Below are 10,296 nucleotides of genomic sequence, written 5' to 3' on the forward strand. Positions count from 1 at the left end.
TGTTAGCTATAACAACAACTCAAAATATAACTATGTAACAGTAGTCGTGCTTTTGAACTATATGGACTAAACATGAAATAACCTTTGATTAAAGACTTCTGCAGTTTTTCTACGCAGAAAGAAAAGAAGTGGCAATTTTTTTGGCAAGCCCGGCCGTGAAGGGTTGTGTTGACTAATTTCCAGAAAGTTCTACTATTTCTATTATTCTGTTGTGAAATGACCAGAGACTTTTTCAACACTGGTGGACAGGGTGCCTGACTGTTTAATAAATCACTGACCTAACATGTTGAAAATTTGTTCAAAAATTGTAAGGTCACAATCATTCAAACTTTGCCATCACAATGGAAGCTAAATGTTTCATTGAGGAACCAGTACATATGGATTTGGCCAGATTCGAGGAGGATGTCTTACCGTCTCAGTGGGATTTTCTGAAATGGTAACGCACGCCATCTCTATTCCCACTGGTTTTGTGACCAATGAAATGAGCCACTTGCTGCATTGTGGAGGAAAGTCTCTCTCTTTCATAAATCAACAGATTGACAGGGCTGTATAAACGAGTTGAGTTGACTGGGACACCACATACGCTGTGTACGCTGCTGAGCTTATTTCTAAACCCCAATTAGTTTGTCTAACTCAGGAAGTCCTACAGTTGTGCAGTGAATGGGCCAGACGTAGAGGCTGGATGTCCACTGTCCAGCACTAGTTGCACAAAGACTGGCACCAATGTGGTGTTTGGATTGGGGTTAATAGTGTTATTTCTTTTTTACTATTATTAAAGATGACGTACAGCTAAGCCTAGCCAAGTTAGGAAAGCTGAAAAGGGGAAACGGTTAAGATCAAGCATGACCATCGCATGACTGTAGAAGTTGATGTAAGTTTGGTTTAAGTTTGAGGCGGGATCCAAGAGGAATGTCTTTAGATTTTTGGGAGCATATGTCCAAAATGTTTTATGCAATAGTTTGATCAGTATTTTAGCGAGAGCTCATACATCTCTCCTACATCTGGTTAGAAACCGGTTGCTAATTTGGTGATATGTACAGTAAATAGCACACATTCAGCTGCACGCAGCAAACTACAGTGGCATAGGCATCATTATGGATCTAGGAAAGTCTTCCATCTTGGACCCGGGTCCGCAGCTGATGCAAGTTACCTGTAAGAGCTAACAGTAGATTAGTTCAACTTCCACAGTACCTACTGAATAACAGTGATACATACAGTATATTAGACATGACACTGAAAGTCAGCAGGCAAGACCAGCATACAAGTATCTTTATACAGAGGTTTATACTGGTGCATATGACACATGTGTGGACTTAAAGCAATGCATGAAGTTAAGTGTACTGAAGGTCAACTCTTGACAGATGAATGAAAGGATCTGAGACAGGAATGAATACATGGAGTCAAAAAAGCTAATGTGAGAAAGCAGTAAAGCAAAGCACTTTTTTGTGGGTTTCTTGATGTGTGAAAGGGGTTAATAAAGGCTTTGATTGTATGAGATAATAACTATTATTTTAATATTTTTATGTTTGCAGATGATTCACTGCATTGGAACATGCTCATATATGCATTATGAATTCTGAGATGACAAAAAATATGCATTGATTATATAAAAAACAGAATGAAGTTAGTGATTGTTTAAGAATAAAGACTATGTTATCAAAAACTCTCAGCTATACAGTGACTGATTCATTGAATGTGTTGTTGATCATGACTGAATTATCTTTTTTTTAAACTTATGTCACTCTTTGTAACAGGAACATAATTAGGATAATAAGCAGACAAAACTGAATCGATCAATGTGTCATTTTTTATTTAATGGGATTCACATTCAATTCAAATCAGTTTCCTCTATCGTTCACAGAAGTGATTTATGCTCTACCTAGCCTCTAAATCCGATATGTCATTTTGGGATGGCGCTCTTTCGCCCTTAATTCTCACGTTGTCATGGAAACAGACCTTCCATGTCTGCAAGGAGAATGAGGAGGAGGAGGATGAAGGCTCCCCTGACTTTCAGGACGTGGCTTGTATTCTCTCCTGCATGATGGCTGCAGCACAAGACTACAGGGTATGGGGGGTATTTTGTTCTCTTCTATTTTGGTTTTTCCTTCACTTACAGTACACAGCTGAGAAGAGTGCAGGCATGCAACCTCAGGGACAATATGTACCAAAAATGACATGGAAAAAGATGAGAAGCAACAAAAAGAGAGAAGGGAGTTGAGGGAAAGACATGCTGCATTATTCTGTTTTTTGCATTTAAGAAATCCACTTTTGCAAATATGAAATCTCATAGACTTCTAGTTGTAATTTTTTAATGCACCACTGTTGCAGCTTTACTTCAGAGTTTTCTTAATTTCAAAGAAAGCCAATGCAGTAATTTAAAAAGTCTCTGTGAGGCTGTGCTTAGGTACAGAAGTACATAAAGTTAATGCTGATGCAAATATTAGGTTCCTAATGGCAACGTACTGATGCTTAGGGCTTTTTCCTGCTATCCATCCATTTGCTTCCGCTTATCCTTTTCAGGATCGCAGCTATCCCAGCTGTCATAGGGCAAGAGGCGGGGCACACCCTGGACAGGTCACCAGTCTAACACACAGGGACAGACAACCATTCGCACTCACATTCACATATGGGCAATTTCGATTTTAAATGTTTTCAATTAACCTATCCCCACAAAGTGCATGTCTTTGGACTGTGGGAGGAAGCCGGAGTACCTGGGGAGAACCCACGCAAACACAGGGAGAACATGCAAATTCCACACAGAAAGACACTGCTGGTGGAATCAAACTCAGGTCCAGTGCTAACCACTGTGCCACCGTGCTGCCTTTTTCCTGCTAGTATGTGTTAAATAGTACCAACCAATTAATGTACCAAAAATGCAACTTTAAAGTTATAATTTTGACTAAATGGGGAGTAGATCTCTAAACAGAATTACAAGTTAAGACCATACCTCATGGGGGCACTAGAGAAAAAGTCTGGGGATCTTCAAAGTTTGAAGTTTGACAACAAAAACAACAGAAAAAGCCAGCTGGTGGAGGGCGTAGTCAGAATAAATGGCTGACATTCTCACAATCATATAGTGTGAGAAACAAATTTGTTGTCAAAAGTGTTTTGGAACAAAATATAATTTTATTGCTAATGACCTGGCTATCCCCTCCCCCCAAAATAAGCTTTATATTGTAACGTAAAGACCCTACAATAATAGAGAGAAACGTCAATAGTCACACATTTCATGGCAAGAGATACGACATCCTCATAGCAGTACATACTGTACCTTTGTAATCAATGTTCACAAAGAGTAGAAACAAGTCAAGGTCAGCTACTTAGACATCTGTGGGTGTTAGCAGTCTAAACAGAGTCATCTGTTTGGATACACATAGGACAGCCAAGAGCTGTAAACATCTCTGTTAAAACTGACCTCTGCCATGTGTTCTCCCACCCTATCTCCTTTCTTGTGTGGGCGAGGCCACCTTCACACATATCCTACAGAACAGACTAGGAACTTTGCAGCTTCAAAACAAAAATTACAAGTGACTCAGTATTGTATTAATATCAGTTTTGACCCTTTTTAAAAATAAATCTAGCAACCCCCAAATATTATTTTGGAGGTTAAGCCTCACATTGTGATTTTCTCACATGAAATATGCCTAAATCAATATAACCTTGCTTTCAAAGGCACATTACATAGCCATGGAGCATTTTAGCCACAATATTTTAGTGTCTGCCCAAAGGGGTAAAAGAAAACTGTGAGGTTAAGTTTCACTTGGGAGCTTTTCTTACTAGATTCATTGAGGTGGAAAGTTTTTTTTTCTTTGTTTTTTATTTTTTGTTTGTTTGTTTGTTTGTTTGGTTTTTGCTTTGTTTTATTATTTTCTTCAAGCCCTGTGTACAGGAGCTGCATACAAAAAGATATTTTGTGAAAAGGGTTGGCGTAATAAGCAAATGCTTAAGCCAATACCTTTTGATTAGCCTTGTCTCATGCTTTCTTTCTTTATGGTAGATTTTTGTTCTGTTTTCACTGTTTTTTTTTTTGTTGTTTTTTTTTCACTGTTTTCACTGAGATTTGAATTTGAATGCTAATCAATAAAATCAAATAAAAAAAAAAGAATGTGTTAGTAAATACTGGCATAATAGCAGGAGTAATACCTCTAAAAGTAATACCACAGCAGACAAGTGAGGAACAACAAGAAAGGAGAACCGTGGAAGAAAAGCACAGACATTACCTGCAGTGGAGAGCCAACAGTCTCATTCCACAGTGAAATAAATGATATAAAAAAAGATCATAAAATTGTCTAAAGCTCTGTGAAACACCAGTGCAGGGCAATGTTGAAACTTTTATACACAGCTGTGAAAAAGCGCTTGATGTTAGCATGCTAACATTTGCGCAGTAACAATGCTAATATGCTAGTTAGCTGATATATTGTGTTTGTCAGATTAGCACGCTCATGTTTGCTAGAACTAAAGCCAAAGGACAACCAAGCAGGCTGGAGTTTTGTGAAATGGTGACAGCTGATAAGACGTTATTAGAACTGGGCTACCGATTCATGCTAAAAATCTATTTTTACTTGGGTAGCAATAAGGGATGACATTAGCAGGACTCACTCTTTCTTCTGGAAAGCATCCAAGATGGTTGCTTCGGGGCAGGATAAAACAGCACTCCGGCTTGTTTTGGCTATTTATCTAGATTGGATGGCTGCTACACACTAAAAGGATAAATGAATAACAAAAGCAAACTCAAAACAAGAAAAAACCCCCCAAAACTAAACAAAAGCACGAACACACGATACCTGGATAATGTATGAGGACTAGGGTGTGCCTAAAGGTATCTATAGATTATGAACACATTTCAATAACAAAATAAAAACTCAAAGAAAACTAAAAAAACTCAAAGTCTTGCATATATCTGGATTTTTAAAAAAAAAGGACAAATAAGATGCCTAGAATGTTTTTTAGAAAATTAACAAAGATTTGAGAATAAACAAACAAACAAAAAATCATACACATGGCGCTGTCAAGAGCTGATGACAAGAGCTGGTTCTCTAGTTTGTAAAAATATACTCTATTTGGTCAAATGCAGCAGAAGCTTGGTCATTATGTTTTTTGACATTCGTGTGGTCGTGAATCATAAATTTGTACACTATGGTCTAACTGTCAGTGCATTACAAAGTGTTACAGGCATTAAAGCCTTACAAAGTAAGGCATTACCCTGCGGAACAGTGATACTGCTTTTTTGATAAGTGGCAAACTTGACATTACTTTTATTTTTATTTCACAGAAGGACAAGAGTGAGATGATAAAGTAGAAACTGCATCCAGGACAGAAGCAACAGCTTTATACTGCTAAGATAACTAAGACTCTTTGCAAGCATCTGCACAGAGAGCATGCTAACACAAAACTAGCCAAAACCCAGAGTGAGGTTAAAGCTGAGTGCATGCTGACCCCACCCCAGCAGCCAGACTCAATAAGCAACAAAAGTATAGACATTTCAACATTATGCACTCCACACTGTATATAAATGCCACTTGTTTTGCACATATTCAACTCTGTATATTTTATATATTTTATTATTATTATTATTATTATTATTATTTTTTTTTATTATTATTTTTTTTACTATTTAATTTGTAAAAATGTGTATACACACACACACACACACACACACACACACACACACACACACACACACACACACACACACGTAGGAAAATATTTAGTATACACATCCAGAAATGCATACACTATTATATATTGTACATATATTTATTAGTTTCAGGTTGGCCATTCTTGTATTTTGCTCGTTTGTGTAAGATAAGATAAGATAAGATAGAACTTTATTAATCCCTCGGGTGGGTTCCTCTGGGAAATTTGACTTCCAAAAAGCACAGCAACGACCGAAGTTACAGTTACAGAATTGTTATATATATATATATATATATATACACACACACACACACACACACATATATAAATACAGAGACAAATATAAATAAAATATACAAAGGGGATAAATAGAATAAATAGGAATAAAAAATAAAAATACAAGTGAATTGCACATTTCAAGTATTGAGTCTATTGCACTGTTGACTATTTACAAAAAGTATTGCACAAGGTATTGTACAGTGAGGTGAAGAGGCACTACAGCTTAGTTGTTCCCCCCTCCTTTGTCCTCCTGTTTCCCCTCCCTCTCCCCTCCAGAGAGGAGTTAAACAGTTTGATGGCGTGTGGGACAAAGGAGTTTTTAAGTCTGTTAGTTCTTGTCTTGGGGAGAAGCAACCTGTCACTGAACAGACTCTTCTGATTGTTTATGGCCGTGTGCAGAGGATGCCCAGCATTGTTCATAATGTCCATCAGTTTCTTTAATGTCCTTTTCTCTGCCACTGTCACCAGAGTGTCCAGCTTCATGCCGACCACAGAGCTAGCCTTCCTGATCAGTTTCTCCAGCCTGGATGAGTCCCTCTTTGCTGTGCTGCTCCCCCAGCACACCACAGCATAGAAAAGTACTCCAGCAACCACCGACTGGTAAAACATCCTCAGGAGCTTCCTGCAGATGTTAAAAGACCTCAGCCTCCTGAGGAAGTACAGTCGGCTTTGGGCTTTTTTATACAGGTGCTCTGTGTTGCATGACCAGTCCAGTTTATTGTCCACCCACAGCCACCCACAGCCCGAGGTACTTGTACTTGTTGTACTTGTCTGTGTTGTTGTGTTTGCACATCTCTGTTGCTTGTGGGGCTCGCACACAAGAATTTCACTCGCATGTGCTGTGCCAGTGTGCCTGCACATGTGATGTGACAATAAAAGTGATTTGATTTGATTTGATTTGAAAGTGTCTTTTCTTTTTTATTTTACCTTCGCTTTTGTGTTCATAAGTAAAAAGTAAAAGAAAGATTGTATAAGTATTTCATAGAGTAAGGTGAAAATAATGTAGCAAGTAGTGTATCAAGTAGTGTAACAAATTAATTAATGCACTACTTAAAAAAAAAAAAGTAATAAGTAATGTGTAATACATACATTTTCTTGAAAAATGACCCCAACACTGGTGAGGACCTCTACTGTAATGCGATCTGAAGTAGAAGACTTACCCTCACACTTACCCTAACTCTTAACCATTTTCCACTCACTTTAAAGCCTTACTTGACAGATTTTTAACACAGGTTGCACTGTCATCATGGCGATGAGAAAACGGAGATCCACCGTGTAGACATACATGTAATGACAACCAGTTACAGCGAGATGATCTTCAGCATCATAGCAGACAAATCGTTTTATTGGTGGAGCTTCAGACGTTTTCACAACATTTCAAACTATTCAAAATTCCACAATTTACATTTGATGTGTAATTAGGTTCTGCTCACAACTGTTGTTTGGACTTTGTACATTGCCATAAAACTAAGCATCAAATAAGGAACTCGGCTAGTTTTGTACTGTTTTTCATTTGAATGAAAGGAGCCCTGATGGTTAAAAAGACTGAATTCAACTCTTCAGGTCTCTACTTCTGCACCTTGTTAGGCAGTCCACTTTAACAAGATGATTAAAAAGAGATTTAAAGTCACTTTAACTTTACTTTTCCACGTCTCACTGTTTCTGGGATGCTCTGCTTTTGGCTTCTCAGTATGCTGGATGAAGACCAGAGGGATTACCACAGGCAGGCATGCTCATAAAAGGCAGAATACACATAAAAGTTCATGCACATTGTACACATACTCCTACACGCATTATAAATTCACTCACCCAGCTGCCCACCCACAGCTGCCCACGTATCTTTTTTTTTTTTTTGCTCTCTCGCATACTCTTACTTGACTACTTTAAAAAAAAACTTTACTGAAGGAGCTCTGCCGCATGAGCATGTTAATGTGCTGACAGTGGATCCTGTTACAGAGGAGAGCTGTTCTGCTGAATCCCAATTGCCCGGGGACAGAAAGGATACCAAGCCAAGCTTTGACTGCAGTTATGCTTCAACGCTGTTATTTTAATAATTTTCTCTCTCATCCCTATGCTCATCCACTTTGCACTCTAGCTTCCTCTTTTCCTCTGCTTTCTCACTTTCTTAAGCTCTATTCCCTGTCTACCCCTCTATCCTGTTTGATAAGTTTCCTCAATCAGGCCTTCCTTCTCAGAACGCTGCATCGATTCTCTTTATCTCTTTTCTCTTTGTGTTCCCTATGCAGTATTTACCTGTTTGTGATTTATGAGTTCAGGTAATTCTCATCAAGTAGGCTCCACTTTACAACCCTAATTCTATAAAAGCGTAAAACCGTAAATAAGAACTGAATCCCTCACTAATCTTCATTTTTATTGACAGTAGAAGATCAAAAAACATGAAAAAATGTACCATTTCATGCAAATATACTAGGTGATTTTGAATTTTGGTAAAATTTTGCTAACAAGTGGGGACATGGTCATGTTTGCCCTGCTGTATAGCTGCATAACAGTCACATACTTTGTCACACATTTCATTTCACCATGTACCAAATGTTTTCAGTTAGTGAAATGTCTGGACTGTAGGAAGGACAATGCGCATCTCGAATCTTCTATTATGAAGCCATGCTGTTGTAATGGATGCAGTATCCGGTTTCAACTTGTCTTGGTGAAACATGCAAAGCATTCCCTAAAAAACAACCTTATCTGGGTGGGAGCATATGTTCCTATAAACCTGTATATAGCTTTCAGCACTGATGGTGCCATTCCAGATGTGCAAGCTGCCAATTTCTTAGTCACTGGTGCACCTCTGTCCCATCACAGATGCAGGCTTTTAAACTGAGAGCTGAAAACAAGCTGGATGAACCCTCTCCTCTTTAGTCAGGGGGACACGGTGTTCATATTTTCAGAAAATAATTTGAAATGTAAATTTTTTTGACCACAGAACAGTTTTTCATTGAGCCTCAGTCCATTTTAAATGAGTTTTGTTCACAGAGAGCTTTAGTCAGCATTTGTGGATAACACAGTAAACTGTTTTCACTCTAGTCCCTTATGCACAGTGATTTATCCAAATTCTCTGAAGATTTTGATGGTATTATGCACTGTAAATGATGAGATATTCAAAGTCGTTGCAATTTCACATTCAAATTATGCACTACTTAAGAGAAAAGTACTGGTATACATCAATGGTGACAATGGTGTTAAAGTGGTAGGAAATAGAAGATGAATGGGTGTCTGGTTTATTGCTTTGCTGGACTACCATGAATATCACTGGGAAACATCAAATGTGGTGCTGACCTTTATTACATTCTGAATTTTAATGACTCTAACAATGAGAAGAACAGCCTCTTCTGCTTGAGTGGAAACAATGTTGCAGAAAAGAGGACATATAGCACATGCATAATCAATCAAAACACTACAAGTCTACAGGTCGGTGGTGCAGCATCATTGAGGAAGCTTGCCCAGTTTTCCAGTTGTCTTCAGAGCTCATTTAGATGCCTCTTTCCACAGTCAGAACAAACAGGGCTTTGGAGCAGCACTCACACCTTGACTGCTCATTTACTGATCATTAAATATTCAGTGCCAGACTGTCTGTGGTACATTAAACAGTACAGGTATAAAGGATCAAGGTCAATCATTTCTAAAGCACGAATGAGAGGCTGAAGTGTCCACATCTCAAAAATAGCCGAGGCATTTACTGCATTACAGTGTGCACAGGTTACCTCGAATAATGAAATTAATTCTACCACAAGGAAGACTGTGTAACTCTCGTACACCAGCCACTGTGGCCACAGTTGAAATTTATGTGATAAGTATAACTTCAGCTTGAAGGAGAAGAGTCAAAATGTCAGCAATGTGACTCAGTAATGCTTGTCACAGCAATACCATTTCAAAGGGTTTATTTAGCTGTTTGACAGAATGACTTAAGTAAAACTGTTGCATGAAATGCCTGAAGTAATAAACGTAGCCACCCATATAGTCTCACTTAAAAGTCACTGATGTTTGCAGGGTACTAACAAGCCAGTGCTAGATTCATTCAGCTGTATATAGACTGCAAATATATAATGAAATACCACAGTAGTGTTACACAATATTACAACTGATCTTAGCCTCATTTAGCATGCCCTGATTCATCTGTTTTAATATGTCTTGCACTTGACTGAGATGGTAATTAGCAGGACACCCAGGATTTCCGGAAGAAAACTCACAAATCAAGCCTGTTATAGCCTGTTTCTTACTTGATTTCTGTGGAACGAAACATTTTGAAATGGTCCAAACTATTGTTGATCACCTAGGTTAAGGGAGAGAAAATATTAAATCTAAATTTAAACAAAACTATGATCTTTAATCCAATCTAATTTCATGGAGGTAAAAACTAGCACA

The sequence above is a fragment of the Aulonocara sp. 'chitande type north' Nkhata Bay genome, linkage group LG18 (assembly GCF_057382095.1).
Source record: "Aulonocara sp. 'chitande type north' Nkhata Bay isolate Kocher_YH1m ecotype deep benthic linkage group LG18, A_spYH_male_GT1.1, whole genome shotgun sequence".
Classification (NCBI taxonomy): Eukaryota; Metazoa; Chordata; class Actinopteri; order Cichliformes; family Cichlidae; genus Aulonocara; species Aulonocara sp. 'chitande type north' Nkhata Bay.